This window comes from Pieris napi, chromosome 23 (genome assembly GCF_905475465.1).
Source record: "Pieris napi chromosome 23, ilPieNapi1.2, whole genome shotgun sequence".
In the NCBI taxonomy this organism is placed as follows: Eukaryota; Metazoa; Arthropoda; class Insecta; order Lepidoptera; family Pieridae; genus Pieris; species Pieris napi.
The window spans coordinates 5121797-5139503 of record NC_062256.1 but is presented as its reverse complement, the minus strand read 5'-3'; the positions used below and the strand labels follow the sequence as shown (position 1 = coordinate 5139503).

The following is a 17707-nucleotide window of genomic DNA, read 5'->3' as shown; positions in this document are numbered from 1 at the left end:
ACTTTAGTAAATAAAAAAATAGGTATGACTATTCTAATGGAAATAGCTGGATGTGAGTGTGCGTCTCACAGAGTCAATGGAAGAACAGAAAAGATCGATGTCAAACTGGGTTGAATATTGGTCTCTACACTTCGAATCATGAATGTATTTTTCCTATAGTTGGTATTAAGTGGAGGCATTTTGAAAAGAGGGCGGTGCCTGAACCATAATAAGTCAGTTCGCAAGTTGAGCTTTGCTAACATCTCCGGACAATCAACCAATCCCCTAACAATCTGTAATAAATAGCAGACATCAGAAATTTTCCTTCGATTTTCAAGGGGCAAAAAATGGTAACGTTGACAACTGTGATGATGCAGATGCATCAGAATGCTGATAAAGAGGCAACCTCACTGTAAGAGCTTTGAGTTTCGTTTCTTGGAACAGTTTCACTAATATCCACTGGAGTACTCCTTGACAAAGTGAGTGAAGTGGAGTTACTGGCAGAATCTGTTTCTGATGATGAATCACGGTATTTTGCCATTAAAGCAGTAAAACTACTATAACATATGATATCCATCTGTCTTATTTATTTGCGTGGGCAGCTCAATGTCTCTGTACTTTAATTTATATTTCACACGTACACTTAAAACTTGCTGACATTTTTTAGTTTATCAGCCACGAAAAGTATTATGTTATCGTTATGTCCTTTACGAAAAACACATTTAATTTTATCACTGGTCATTGTAACCAAATTAAAAAATAAATATTAAAATCAAACATGTAACATTATGCCCGGTTTTAATATTCCAGTCCAGTGCTGGACTGGTTCTGTAACGTCTACATTATTCCAGTTATTTAGAAGCCGATTTATACAATGATTTCAAGAAGAGATCAGTTTCGAGAACGTTTCAAACGTGCTCAATCACTCTTGCTGCAGAAGTTATTAATGAGGTTGATAAGGAACTTAAAAAAAAAGAATGGATTTGGGTGAGAAATTGGATCAGCGAAAGAGATCAGAAAGGAGGTTCAGTAATGCTTTTGCAACAACCGAAGGTAGAAGATCCCAATGAATATAGACTGGCACTGATAATGACAGCAGAAGTAGAGTATTCTGGGTCATCGCTTACTACATTTAAATAGTCCTTAGTGGTTTGTGTATCTACAGACGCTGGACTATTCAATGGCATATAAGTACTACTACTCGTACTTGGTCTTGACGTATAATTGTTACTTGGCCTTGACGAATTGTCACTGGCATGTGTGTTTGCAGAATATTTAGGACTGTCATATTTCCGTATTTCAAATCGTGTAGTCGACATTTTATCACACTCTGAATTTCTTCTTGGCCTAGGATAACCTGTTCTGTAGAAAGGGTTCTTAATTGCTTCGCAATGTGTTTCCCGAAGATGTCGAATTCATCTTCCACTGTTTCTGATTTGGATAAATCGTATTGCATATCTTTCATGCTACTGACTAATGTAGACATGCTGTAAAATTTTACTTCTTTTCTTTCGCGGTTCTGATAGACTTGGTTCTGGGTTTGTATGGATAGGGTTCCCACATTGGTCACTAGGTTGAGCATTGTCAGTATTTCCTTTATTTTGAGCATCATCAGTATTTTCCTGAAAAGAAAATATTTTTACTTTATTTTTGCAGATACCCACTGCGGAACAATGGAATGGGTTGGTAAACACTAGCACCAGATGTGGATGACTTCTTAATCTTGTCTAGTTCAAGGTAGGTATGTCGAACGAATACTTTTTATTTTGTTTTTCACATCTTCCAATGTGAATCCTTCAATTTCCATACCAATGCACAGATTTAGCAAAGCAGTTTGGCGCATAGCTTTGTTTTTATAATGTCCTGAGGTTATATCCCATAAACACGGATTTTCTCTGTATATAGTGACAAACTTTACAGTTTCGTCTTCAGATAACTCACCATTGTTAAATCCTTTTTCTTCGCAAAAAAAAAGTCCGCAAAAACAACCAACACGTGTGTACTTCGTCAGCACTGGATTCATAAGTATACCGCGAATCCACTTACTGGACTGGAATGCTTCCTGGATTCAGTTCATTCCAGTGCCGGTTTACATATTTTTTCTTTTTGTTTGTAAACCCGCCATTAAAACCAAGGCCGGCGGCTTCTGTGTGTAGACAGCTTAACGACACAAACGTGGAGAAGCTATTGTCGAATGACAATATGGATGCCTATTGGAAGGGCTAGTTGATCTAGTTCGTACAGTAGGAAATTAAACACTCCAATGATGACTTGATTCACTGTAATTCACAAACTGATTTAACGTCAACTGTATAACTTCAAACTTGAACAAAGGAATTGCCCGTGCGCATGTGTTACAACCACTTTTATCATCTATTCCCCACTCCGACTCGACTTTCCCACTTCGGGCAGTTATTCGAGTCAATTCGTTACGATTCACAAGGGCGCTGTTCCATGGCATGACACTCGTATCACAATATTACTTGAACGAAATACTTAGTATAAAAAAAAACACTAGCACTCCGGGAGTGCCGGCAGAAGTGAAAACTTCAATATTAACGTTGTGTTTAATTATAAGTATAAAAGTACTATCATTTATGAGGTAGAATACAATGTTTATTTATTGCGCTATCGTACACAAATATGACAATTTATAATATTATATCGTTATTTAAACAACAAAAAATTATATAAATTATTATTATTATTATTAGTTATTTTTGTTTATTAAAGCCAAGTAAGAGTTTTATTTTTTATTCATCTAGTAATTTATAAAGTACTTACTCATTTTCTTTCACTACTTCATCATTACTTTTTTCATTAATAGATTCACTTTGTTCGATTTCCATAATTTAAACAATTCACTTTTACGAATACACAACAGTGTATTTACTACACAACAGTCAAGCAATCAGCTGTCACCATCCTTGGATACGCGTGGGACGCTGTACACTCAGGCACGGTAGAAAGAGTGGGAGATACTAGTTCCTCTCCCTTCCCCTCGATCTTACGCTTTTTCGATCAGTATCACGTGACCCTGACGCAAGTTTGAAAGTTTTTACCCATACAAAAAAGTGCTCAGCGCCGCTAAAGAAGTTTTCACTTCAATAAATTGCACTAACCGTCGGATAATTGAGTTTCTTTCAAAACGTTCTCCCAAGCTGCATCTTTGACATCAGTAAGTTTATATGTATCTATTGATGTGTTCCACAGACATGGATATTTTTTTACTGATTCATAAATTGTTCATCCATTACGTTTTATTTAAATTAATTGTTTACGTTGAAAAATACAAACTACACAATTATTCACGATAGAATCGTGTGCTCGCGTGAACGGTACTAGCAAGATGACCGGCGCGAGCGTGGGGCTCTGCGGGTTGTTGGCGGGCGAGAGGGGGGAGGGTGACACCGCTCACTGCTGACTGCACGCTGCTCACATCTGTCGTCTCCAGTGCGCGTCGTCCGCGCACAGCTTACATCTCCGCTTCCTTCGTGCCATACAACTATTAAAAATCTCCGCACGGCGATCTCCATTGAGATGTGTCAATAACACAATTCTTATTGGTTGTTTGAAAAACATCTCCTCTCTGCTTGTCTCGTCTCTGCTTTGGTGGAGTCCCGGCCTTAACTCCCTATGATTACTATCTCTTTGATAATATTGTGCCTGAAGCCTGATCTACGTTGATTATTCTCCAGTCGATAACTCGGAAGCTAACAGCCCTGCACGATTACAAATTTTGTGTAGTACACAACAGGCTATTGCAATTTTCCCCACAGTATTAGGGTCATAATGTAGTACTCTATGTACTAACAGGCACCGAAATTGTCCTTTTATGATACCTATAACTCTTTCGACGCATTTACATGCAGTAGCATGTACTTTATTATTTGTTGCTTCAGGTGATTGATCCATTTAAAACGTTAGGCACTGGTACCATCACATATGCTCGTTGACAGTAAGCATAATCACAATAAAATATGAAAAAAAATTGAATTAAAGCAGGTTGTTAAAATTAAATAAAAAAATAAGATAATATTTAAAATATGGGATTATGACAAACAAAGTAAAAATACAGTTTCGTTAGAATTATTCAATTCCTCCAAATGTTCTTTTATGACAGAATTATTAAATATAAAATTGTCATGGAATTAACCACCATATCGCACACCCAGAACAATACTGAATTAAGTCTAAAAATCCCAAAATCGACTTATTTATTTAGGCAATTTTTTTCCGCGCATACCACTAAGACAGCCATATCTATATTTGCAAAAACAGCCAACAGATGTCGCGCTAAGTCTCTATTAGTGAATTAATAACTACCGAGTCGTACCGCGAATATGAATCTAATTCCAGTTGGGACATGTTCGTCTATGGAAGCAGCATGTAGTGACGTTACGAAACAGTGAATTATTTCGTAATAATTAAGTATTGTTAAATGCAAGTAGAAAATTACTCCGAATTATTTAGTTTTAATACAGTGTTGGTGAATTTCCTGTTTCTGCTGATTTGATAGTATTTCTAAATAATACTGTATTGGTGACGAAAGTATGTTATATTTTTTTAATTATTCCAAAATAGTACAGCGTTTTTTGATAAAGGTGAAAATTAGTTCAATAATGCACTATTGTTGGTAAATCTGAATAATGTTATAATTTCTGTAAAAATAGCAATATTTTATTTTTTAATACTAAGAAATACTACTTATTATCTAAACTAAAAGAATACTTTTGAAAATTGTTTTTTTAATTTATTTAAAAGAAGATCTAACATGTTTTTTGAGATAATGCAGTATTAATGAATGAAATTTAATATTTTATGTTATTTGGCAGATGATGAAGGGTCGGGGTCTATTGTTACTTGAAAAAGCAATTGAAGCAACCTCAAAAGAAGCTGGGTCAACTGCTCAACAAAGAAAAATAAAAATTTGTGCTGAAAATGAAGCAAATGCATCACCATCATCACTCGTGGTATCACCAGTCACATCATCAGCTATCACGGTATCACCTATTGCAGCATCAGCTCTCGAGGTATCACCTATTGTAGCTTCAAAAAAGTCTTTAACACCTGATAAGAGTAATGAAAGTGATTTTATAGATGATTCGGATACGGATCCTACTTTTTCTATCCAAAAAAGACAAAAATCCCGGCCACCTGTAATACCTAGACGAGTATCTTCGTCTTCCTGCTCAAGTACCTCTTCAGACTCCAGCTCATCGTCATCAAGCTCTAGCAGCTCGAACAGTTCATCTGATAAAGAATTCAATAGACCAGGCCCATCTGCAGCAGATACCCAAGTTGTTTCCATTGAACCTGCTCCTACAGACCCCAAGCCAAGAAGAAAACGAGTACGAAACCCTGCTGCCTGGAAATCAAAGATTGCTAAAACATTGCGCAATACAGGTAAATCTTATGTTTCTTTATCAAACCCCACAAAAAAGATCGCAGAACGTCGAATCCGTCCATCTTGTGGCGATAAATGTAAGTTAAAATGCAAAACTAAAATAAACGAAGAGGCAAGGCAGGATATTTTCGAAAAATATTGGCTTCTGGGAGATCTAGAGAGGCAAAGAGAATACATTGTCAAGCACACGCAAGAAATAAAACCAAAATATACCTTTGAATTCGGCGTATTATTTTGAAATAGATGGTGTGAAGATTAGAGTCTGCAAAGATTTTTTTAAGGCTACACTGAGCGTATGTGACAGATACATTAAGACAGCCCTTTCAAAGAAACGAGATGACGGTTTTATAGACGCTGATGCTAGTGGGAAGCATGGAAATCAGCGCAAAATAGACTCTGAAGTAAAAGATAGTGTGTGACCTAAGAGCTCAAACCACACGAGAATATATCTCATGCGAGAAATGCCTAGCAGACTTGTATCGAGATTATAAAAACCTCAGAGAGCAAAATAACTTACCCCCTGCATCAACTTCAACTTTTAGTAGGATATTCAATGAGGAATTCAACATTTCATTTTATGTTCCAAAGAAGGATCAATGTGACCTTTGCGAAAGTTATAAAAATGCCGATGGTGAAGACAAGGCTAGGTTAAGTGAAAATTATGAAAACCACCTGAAAGAAAAAGTACTGGCCAGATTGGAAAAGGAGGCTGATAAAAACAATAAAAATCTCGTTGTAGTAGTGTACCACCTCCAAGCAGTTATGCAGGTTCCTAAAGGACAAGTTTCCCTGTTTTTCTATAAATCACGTATTAACTGTCTTAACTTGACTATAAGCGACTTAAATGTAAAGGATGTTGTTTGTTTTTTCTGGGATGAAACCGAAGCGAAGCGTGGCTTAAATGAGATCGGTAGTTGTGTCCTTGCATACATTGAGTTGATTCTTGCAAAAAGTGATCCTAATAATGACGTGGATATCATATTCTATAGCGACAATTGCTGTGGGCAACAAAAAAACAAATACTTACTATCTGTCTATGCTTACGCAGTTAACAATATGCTAAGAGTTAATTCCATAACACATAAATTTTTGATCCGCGGACATTCTCAAAATGAAGGGGACAACGTCCACAGTGTAATAGAAAAACAGATTAAAAGACACTTAAAATCTGGTCCTATTTATTGCCCACAGCAATATGCTACTTTAATTCGTACTGCGAAAAAAATAGGACAGCCGTATCATGTAAAAGAACTTTTACACATTGACTTTTATGACCTTAAAGTCCTTCAGGAATCTTGGGGCAATAATTTTAATGTGGATGAGGACAATAACCAAGTCAAGTGGATTGACATTAAGCAACTTCGCGTTGAAAAGCATCTATGGGTCTCATACGACCACAAACATGTAAGACTGTTTTTTTTCATAACATAGCTGATGACACTGTAACAGTGTATAATAAAAGTGCATGCTGATTATCATACACGTCGTTATTTTATTTACCGTTTAATACATTCTATATATAGGATACATTCTTGAAATTGAAACAGATAATTCTTTGCTGAATATTTACAACCAATATATGATAGGATTACACTGCATTATTTCAGAATCAATCAGTAAGAACGGAGTAAATAGAAATATTTTTTATTTTATTGGTTCAATAGTTTTACAACAGTGAATTAACTTGAAAAGTAAGGATTTAACAGTTTATGTGAACTTTTTACAGTAATTAACTAATGCCATACTGATAAGCATTTGATTCATCACACAATATCTAAAACACCTAGGAATAACTTTTCATCTAACATGAGAGAACAGTTTTTAGTCGATACTCAAATAAGTCCTGTTTTGACTTAGTGCAGTGTTGATCTGGGGGTGCGATATGATGCACCCACATGCAAAATGTATAAGTCTGCGTCTACTGTCTGAAATCTAATATTTTTTGACGTTGACAAAATATAAAAAAGTGTGACTGGTTTTGTTTATAACAATCACCAATTGAACATTTCTAGCATGATAGCCTTTTCGGCGATAATATCTTTCTTCATCTTTTTTTTAGTCCAGTCATTATAGTGAGTTCACCTCGGAATTCGAGATACCTTTTTTGTTTGCTGCTGTAATGAGATTCTTTTAGTGGAAACGACCAAATATGTTCATCAATAGCCGTGATTGCTTCGTTTGATAAGACGTTACCTCGATTACGATGCTTTTTATTATCTTCCGGTAGTTTTCCCTCCGATTAAGAGAGGTAAGGCGAAAAATAGCCTTACCTTTTATAGTTTATAAAATTGAAAAAGCTTGACGGCATACTCGAATTTTTTCATTTCCTTTCATTGCAAAATATATGAAAGTGCTGTCACGATTTTCTGCATTCTCGCGTTTTGAACGGCGGCGATTAATAGTTGCGTATTCAATGAGTCTCATCATATATTGTCCTGTTCATTTTTCGTCCGTTATCAACCGTTTCAAACTGCTGTTTTTCTTCAGTACTGCTGAGTGCAGTTTCTGTTACAGAGACAGTCACTATTACTGTTAGGTTTAGCTGACACTCACCTACCAGTACTTGTACTCACATAAGATTGACCAAGTAGTCGCTGTGACTTCTGTTTTTCTTTTTTATACAAATGGATATTTCTAACACATCTTTTCTTCTTTTTCGGAGTCTCAGCTTCTGACTCGTTATCAGTTGAATCGTTAAAGCTACTTTCACTGGTCATATTTAAACTTTAATAGTGAAATAATTTTTATAGGTTAAGAATCTCCTCGTCACGACACTAAACGAATGCAGCCTTAAATCGAACTAAAATGGCGGGTATTAGATCGCTAATATGACGCCCCCCACCACTACGTGATGCGATTTTGTTTATCGAATAAAAACAGCCAAAAAGAAATATTATTTCTATATTCGTAAAGTTGATAGTTGGAAGAAGGGAATAAAGGAAGGATTTGTTTCCTTCATCCAACTAAATTTTTTTTCTATTGTCTTCCTTCTACAGGACATCAGAGAACACATTTGGTCTGGCGTGTCAACGCCACGTTTTGTTTGATTATAATACATAATCATATCTGGTTTGCCAGTAGTTTCGTTGATGGTAGCATTCTCATCACAGGATAACAAGTAAACCAATTTTGCCGGTTTCGGTTTGTATGAGAAGAGAGTAAGGGGTCCGTCAAAATAAAACATCGATGTCCCCACTGGCCTGGAGCTACTGTTTTTAAGCTCTTCCGGTATCTCACGTTTGTTTGATCGTATGGTTCCCACAATGGTTAACTTATAAAGTTCTTGGAGCAAGCTTTTTGCCAAAGGGATTGAGGTAAACCAATTTTCGCAGGTAATATTACGACAACTACCATGTACAGGCTTTGACATTTCCTTTACATAGAAGTCCCCGCGAGGCGAGAGGATAGGAAGACTTACTGCATCTTCTCTTTGATCAGTGTCATGTGTAAAAGTAGAACTACTGGTTCCTGGTATGTTCAAAATCGCTGTTAATGACCCGCATTCCCGTTTGAAGTGTCGGAATTCGTAATCTTTTTTGAATGTGCGGCTCGACTAATTTTTGATGCAGAGTTTTCAAGTAATCACGCCTCGATAAAGGTTTTTTATAAGCCTCCAAAGTGTAGGTTACATATATACCGCAACTATTAATAAATGCAATGTTTAGCATTCCGTAAAAAATACATAAAGACGTCGAGTTTTTCGGCTGCAAGAAGAACACATTTGGTCCAAGGTGTCACACCGCCCTTAGTTTGATTGTGGAACTCGACCTTCGTGGGCTTTTTAGTAATCTCATCATTGTCCCTTCCTCATCACAAGTCGACAATAAAAATATTGTCTTTTGGGGCTTAGGCTTGTATGACAGCAATGTCAATTCCTTGTCGTAACTAAAAATAGCTGTCCCTAGTCTTCCGGGTATGCACGTGCTGTAATTCTAAGGGTATCTCCCTTTTGTTAGCACGTAGAGTTTCCAACCAAAGTCAACTTATACGGTTATTTTAGTAAAGTTTTGGCTAGTTGTACCGAGTTAACCAGTTGTCCCTGGTTATATTTGTATTTGTAACGTGTAGAGTCCGTGTCAATTTTTTGACGAAATATTAGCCAAGTGAAGAAGGAAGATATTGTATTAATATACACTAGGTTATAAAACTAAAACTTATCACTACTATGAGTAGAATTTAACACTAAGAATTTGTGAGAGAGGAAAAACCTCACAGTTCTTGTAAACCTAAGACACTTTCTCATATTAATAAAAACATGGGGTCTTGATTAAAGCTAAAAATTATTACTAAGCTAAGAATAATCTTACACTCTATACTATGAAATTAGAAATTTAAATTAGGAAGAAAATTTGAAGAATTAAGTTATTATATTGATTTTTCCCGATACCATTGAGATAATCCACTCCTGACCTCACCAAATATTTCCTTTAACATGTTAATCCTTATCGATCTCTGGGTCTCTTTGTTAAAATCAGCTATAAAATTGGGATGTAATTCCAGCTGTTTGATAATTGCCTTGAGATCCATATTGAGGATATTTATGATAGCTTGAACCTTAATAGGAAGCTGACAAATTTGTATCAGGGGTTTAGCTTGAGGATTTAATAGGGAAGCGATCAGGTTTAAATTACTATCTAAAGATACTAATGGTAAGTAAGTGGTAAGCCGTAGGTTTTAGTAAAAGAACCTAGATAGGTCGCGGCATCCACCATATAGTTTGTAGAATTATCTACCAACAATACAATTTTCACACCATATTTATTGGGTTTATTGGGAATATAAATTCTAAAAAGGGTACCTTCCTCTGATACCCAATATCTGTTGTTTTTATTGATCTCTCGTTTACGTAAATCTTTTTCAATCATTCCAAATACTCGATCCGGCGGTATTAATGAATGACCTACTACGGGAAACACTATTTCAACAACCTATACTGTTTCCGGGGCATAATTTGTCAGCCACTTAGCTATCATTGTCACCATTAACGAGTTTTTATTTTATCCACTGCAGCCATCCGCAATCAGACGTACTGTTTTTATTTCAATACAGTCTTTTGAACGAAGTCGGTGGAATACAACAGAGTCAATTTCATTTGAACCTTTCGCCAAAGTGTCTTCAGTCCAGCAGTAAGCAAAGGTATTTTCCTTTGAAAGTTTTGTCTTAGAAGTACCTTGAATAACGGTACAGTTATAAGCAGTTGAACAGATATAAGCGGTTGGTCTATCTGGTCTTGTAACGTTTCCGATAAAGGATTTTCAGTTGTAATTCAAGGGGTATAAGCATCTTCGGGTATATAATCAGGAACAATATAAGCCAGTGGCTTTGAATCCATTTGTCATATTGGTTTGAGTTATACATTTCGGCTATGTTCGCGAGAAATTTTTATTTAATGCAACTTTGTTTAAAGTTCTCTCTGGACAATTGCACAGGTCGTTCAACACTTCTTCATCCCAGTGATTGTCGAAGGACCGATTAACTGATTTGTCTAGACTCTAGAGGTTGGAGTTCGTGTGTAGTGTTAGAAGGTAAGCAATACAGTACTACTATATTATTTTTATCTGCTTTTTCTAGACTTTCATATGTTAAATGACACTTTGCACCATTAAAGATAAGCAGACACTTACCGGGTTCTTTATGTTGAGCAAAATGTTGAATGAACTCTACGAACAAGCTACTGGTCATGCTGCCTTTGAGTGCCATGCTTACCTTTGTTCCATGTGGCAAATTTGATCCTAATTCTGATCGGTACCTAATCCCCTTAAAAAAATCAAGGGTGGTATAGCATTACCCACAACATTAAGGCTAGTTTTAGAGTCACGCTGACCATCGGCGCTGAAAATAAATTTTTGAAACTAAACCTTTTGAGTTAATAAACCTAGTGTAGTGAATATGTTATAGAACACTAAGTCTGTTAATGAACATTACCTTAGTTTTAGTTATAGTATTGTTGAAAACTAGGTCAAAATAATATTACTTATTAGCCAAGGAAAATTGAATTTCTCTAACTAGTCTCCCAAGAGCTTAAAAAATATATCAACTTCATCCTTATTAAATGCAATCGCTCTATTTAAGTAAACTCGTTCCTTCTGCTTTACGGACAGATAAATTGTTTCGCTTCATGAAGCCTTTAAGCCAGTCTTTGCCGGCCATTTTAGTAGCATTATTAAAGTTATTATGCACATTATTTTTTAATGCGTATTCTCTTTATTTCGCTTGCTGTGCACCCGTAAAATATCTTTGCTAATAGCTTGATTTGATCAGCCATGTCTTTTTCTTGAATTTGATTAAACACGGTTTTTCTGCCGCATTTTGTCATCTGCATATTGGTTTTTTTTAGCCTTTCTTGCAATGTTGAAAACGGAATAGCCGTTTCTTTTGCAGTTTTTCTAATTTGTTTTCCTGCTGCAACCAATCGAAAAGCGTGAGCTAGGGTACTTTCATTCCATTTTACTTTGAAAAAGTCCATCAGTTAGCACTCTGGAAATTATTTAAGTATTGTTTTAATGTTATAAATTAAAGACGTACCTTTTACTTTCAACGGACGAAAAATTCTAACAAAATGGCGCGAAAACTGACGACGTGCACTCCGGCTCAGCGTGTAATCGGAACTGAGCGGGTGTCGGCGGGGCGACGTCAGGAACGATCACGCTACCTTGTTTACATGTGTCTGTGCATGTAGCGAGCCGTTTTGTATGTACTAGTAAAGTGATCGGTATTATCTCCTGACTGGCAGGCTTTTTTAACGTCAGGAAATGCTTTTACGCATATCCCTGCTGAATTTTATTCCAGCAGGGATTATGTGGGACTCAGACATAATATCTTCACACCTACCCACAAAAACCTGACGGATGCCTTCGGCTCGCCAAAGGGCGGAGGCAGGTAACAGCTGAGCCCTATCCTTACCCCCGCCACAATATCAACGTGACTCCTCCCACGAACAAATCATCAGCATCTTAACTTAGGGCAACGTGCGAAAGCACGGCGTCGCTGCCCCGGTCGTCGTTTTCTTGTCGAGCGTTTTGTATGTCCTAGTAAAGTGATCGGTATTATCTCCTGACTGGCAATACCCGCTCTTACCCTATAGGCTAGATTGTAACTCATGTAAAGTCGCACTTTTTTTTTTGAACTTTATTGTAAGAAAAAAAAAATATCACCTGTTAATATAATTGTTTTATAGCTCTTGCATCTTGTCAGTAAGATATTTAGTGATAATTTAAAATTCGATTTATTGTGATATGATGCAGAACGGTATATGTCAATGATAATTATATTTGAGTTAATTTTAACTAGTAAGCAATTAGCATCCATGAACACCGGTTCCTCTATATGGGTAGGGATAAAGTCCTTAATGTACATTACCACGCCATCGTTTTGTAGTTAGTTTGTTGTAGTATGGAAAGAGCCGTGTAGTGTCGGTAAGTTATTGTTTTCCGACATTCAGTCAGTATAATGAAAATGTATTTGGCATTCTTGCAAGTCGTTTTAGGATTTACCAAAAACCTATTAAATTATCTCCAAGAAAAGCAAAAACGAGGAGGTAACTTTCAAAACGTGATTTGTCCTTCAGCTACGGAACCGAGAAAAATGCACTTTTTTATTTTGACAAAATTGAGAAAACTTTTTGTTGATTATTTTGTGCATAAAGAGGAAGTGGACTCCACTAAATGATATTATTAGGTTGTCATAGATAAATTTGGCTTGTATATTATTATTTCAACGATTTAAAAATGGACAAAACACGTTTAGCATGAACCTTGTGGACAAAACATGTTTTGAACTGAAAACACGTTAAAAAGTAGCAGTCAAAATGTGTTTCGTCCATACAATATTAAGTGGTATTTCAAGTATGGATTAATTTAATAAACAATTAATGGGTACTAAAACAAATAATAATGTTAGGCAATGTTTTATTTTAGCTTCACAATTAGTGGTATCTTAAATTCTAACACTGTTCTTCATCTAGGCAATCACATTCATTCTCTTCATTTATTTCCTCCGCAACAGTTGGAGCATTGAAAAGGAGTTCTTTGTACCAATTGAAGCGGTTGTCGTCTAGCTCTTGCCAGTTTCCAAAAACGGCCTGCAGTAATTTGTCAACATCTTTCTTCTTTTCATCAGTTAAAGATCTTCTTAGAGGCAATGTTTGTGGTTCCATTCTGCGTAACATATTATTGGTGAATGACTTCTTATTGAGACTTTTATAGGATTCATCTCCCTCGTAGATAAAGTTTTCCATTGCTCTAACTCTGACAGATCGATTACCATGGACCTCGCTGACTTTGAAAAAAATCCCCTTCATATTGCTTATATTTTTTAGGTCCTTGTAGAACTTCTTTAAATCTTTGGTGTCCTTGAGTTTCCAGTTTCCTAGTATGTACAATTGTCCCAGGTTTTTGTAAATTTCCATGTATTCCTCTTTTACAATAATAGTCGGCTTATTTCTCAACTACTATTTAATAGTAGTAATGGTATGTTGCCATCTACACAATTAACTTATGAAACAAAAAAATTACGTTCGACATGGAGAAATAGATGAGGAAAATTTTGTTAAGGGGGCTGTTATTCCAGGTACTTGGAGAAATGAGTTAATGTTGTTAGGTATTGAGCATACTCGAGCTGGAAATAGTGCTACTGAAGTAAAACAAGTAAGAGATGATTTTTGTGCAAAACAAATGTTTAGAGTATTTTGTTATGTTATACAAACGGTCGCATTGTATATGCTTTTCGTACAAGAAGAAGAAGTCAGCTTATACTGGTAATGTATAGCTTGATGAGTAGCCGTGTGTACGTGTAAAAAATACAATACAATAAACAGTACTACTATTTTTATTTACCTCTTGTTCTATTATTGTGCTAATTCCTGATTCTCCCTCCATTTGATCTTGCAGAAATTCTAAATCTTTGTAGTACCATAATGATGGTACATACAGATCATCTGTACCAGAACCAGAAAGCATAGACTTTTTGACTTTGTTGTTTTCGTACTTGAAACTCGTTCGTAGAATATTAATTTTTTTCTTCACGTCTTCCTCCGTAATGTTGCGGCGACACATCTTAATTTTAGATGGTCTTGATTAGGGCCGATTGTTGGCACTAATACTGGTGGACTCGATCGGCTCTTCGATGGGCTTAGCCGCCTCAGTTTCTGTATGTTCAGTGGGTTCAGCATCGGAGGCCTCCGTAGGCGTCGGTGGCATGTGAAACAATTGTTAATTAAGTTTAATGCCATAATTATAATGCTCGAACGTGAACTTCTTGGAATGCACTGATCTTTAAGAAAAGATAGCTGATCATAGTACCATAACTTTGGCTTATATATTTCATCAACGCCTGCCCCCGACTTCAAAGACTCCGCAACTTTATGTTCCTCCTTTTTGAAGGCTGTCCGAAACAACAAACCTCTACATGGGAGAAATGTACCAGTGCCATATTTTTTTTTGGATGATGATGCTTTTGCATTACAATCCCACATTATAAAACCTTACGTTGGTAATCACACAAAAAGATCTCCCAAAAGAGTTTTCAATTATCGTATATGTCGAGGATGAAGAGTAGTTTAAAATGTGTTTGGGCAGTTAACCAGCAAATTTCAAAATGTAATAAAGATCTTAAAGAAAGAAAATTAATTTTCATTTAGGGATTTAAAAACGTTCTCTATATCTTGGCTGCTTATACGTTCACTATAAGATCTTTCATCAAGCGCTACTGGTACCGAAGATTCAACTCCAGCAAGTTGCGGATGAGGGCTCATGTTGATGGGATATAGAGAAGGGTTTGTATTTGGCTGATTACCAGGATTTGTGGTGATAGACTGCTGATGATCCGGGCTCGTAATAGTAGAATATACAGATGATGAGCGGTTAGAAGGATATGCATTTGGCTGATCATTAAGAGAACCTGTATAGTACCCTGGATGACTACGGGAGCTAGAGGGTCTTTCGTAATCTGCATACATATCTGTCTGATATCCAATTTCGGTTTCAAAAATAATATTATTAATTCGATGTTTTACTATTGCATTTGTCGATTTATCCATTTTTCTCAGTTTTGCTGCAATATATTCTCCAAAAAGAGTGTCTTCATCGTTTTCTTGTGTTTGATTTTGTCGATCGGAAACAGATTTCATAATAATCAGAGCTTGTGAAATCATTTCATTCTTTAGATTTTTTCTGGGACGTTTAATCGTGTCATTGGCAAATGAATGAGATGAATCATTTTGCTGGGGTTGTACAATACTGCTCTCGTTACGGTGCGGCGCAAAATAACCAGAAAAATGCAGCCCGGTCTTCCCTTCCTGGCGTGTATCGGTTGGGCGTGACTTTGAGCGTTCAGCTGGCAGGGAGAAAGAATCTCTGCATTATGTGTCATGTTTTGATGAACATGATTAGTAAGTGCTTCAATATCAATTGTCTACTCGTCGATATCTACGAGTGTGAGTAGCTTAGGAGGAACGCAATGTCTGCGTTGGGTAAGCAAAGTGAATGGAGCTACCCCAGTCACACGGTGAGGAGTGCAGATTCATGCAACTGGAGTTCTTCAAGTATCGTGTGCCATTCTTCTGTTTCATAATTTTTGATCATAACTAGAGCGTTCTTTACTGTAGCTACCACACGTTCCACTTGACCATTTGCTCGGCTGATTCCTGGTGCTATAGCATGAATCTCTATTCCTGTACAATCACAGTAGATTTTAAATTCGCACAAAACTCTCTTCCCCAGTCAGTTATGATTTGTATTGGTGCACCAAACAAGTGTACAACTAAACAACTAAAACAAGTGTATAACTCGTTCGACGCATACTTCTATGAGTCACACGTGGCGCTTTGAAGAAAGCTAGACTAGTGTGGAGAGAACTTGTTATAATTTTTTTGACAAGAATACATGTATTATAAATTTAAAGTTGTTTGAAATTCATTAAGTTTGTGTTTCTATATATACGAGTATTTATGGTAGGTGCAAGGTTGCACTCAGATATATTGTAGATCATAAAAATATTTAAAAAAAAAACACAATTTCAAAAGAGTCGATATTAAACAGTTACAGTTATAAATTTAAACAAAATAAAGTGATGAAAATCCATAGAAATTATTGAAGTTGTACTTCTTTAGGCGCGTTATGAAAAATTGATGAGAGTGAAATTTTACGATTGCGCGCGCACCTATGACACAAAATTGGCAGTGTGATATAGCGTGCGCGAGCGAGATGGGAATAAGACAAACTACAAGTAAAAAGAAATAGAATATGCGTGAAGCTAACTTCACGCATATTCTAGCTTAGCAGCTTAACAAGAATTTTGAATGACCATGACAATTGACATCTGACAATGACATTTACCTTTTAAACAAATATAGGAGTTTTAATTATTGTTTAAAATTAATAATTATATACCTAGTTATTTTCATTATACAAAATATTTGTGAAATAATATAAAATATTTGTGAAAAAACTGTGCTAACCTTCCTGAGTGCTTCAATACAATTGAGGTTAACTATCCGTATGTATTATCGAGTATTATTGTTGATTAAAACTGAAACATGAACCATTATTCATTGCTTTTGTTTATTGCGTTTGTTACAGCAACTTTTTAGAAATATTCTACGACCCTATATATCAATAATTGAGAACAAAGATTTAAGCACGAATACTAATAAGGAGAAAATGAAGGCTTGGAGCGATATAACAGAGAAGTAAACATTTTAATAAGTACCTGCATCTCAAAAAAATGACCACATTATTTAATCAAAACATCAGATTTAATCTAGCAAATATAAGGACAAGAGACAAAAAACAATTGATGAATCAGTGGAAGTGCACTAAATTGAATACAAAAAAAGAGTTGTCATCTTATCGCCGTGAAACATACAACATTACTTTATTCCCCTACAGGGTAGTTAGAGATATTGTAATACCTCAAAACATCCATGTTGCACTTGTAGTACCGAAACTCTGTCCTGCCAGAAGTGAGCCCATTCCCACTTATAATGGACAGTGGGTATAATACACCTTAATACCTGAGTGCGAACCACTCACCATGATACTTAAATTAATAGATGTTATTTATATATTTCAGGTTATTTTGGAAACAATTGATATCCCAAAAGCAAATAAAGCCAACAATGACAAGGTAATAAATCAGTTTTGACATAACTTGAATACTAAAAAAGCCAAACAAAGGTGTGCACAACAGTGACAACATAACTTAACAATTTCATTATTTTGTAGGATTAAAGAAAGGTTAAAGAAAATCATGTCGAACTGAACAACAAGAATCCCCAAACAACTCCAAAGAAACCTACAAGGAAGACACCGGTATTATATTTAA

The 17707-nt window shown here is 35.9% G+C and overlaps 1 protein-coding gene across 1 annotated transcript in view; it reads left to right on the top strand.

Annotated features, from left to right (window-relative positions):
* Window positions 1–17707, top strand: part of LOC125061450 (zinc finger protein 43-like) — a 343312-nt gene that overhangs the window by 209190 nt on the left and 116415 nt on the right. The gene's annotated exons all lie outside the window — the stretch shown is intronic.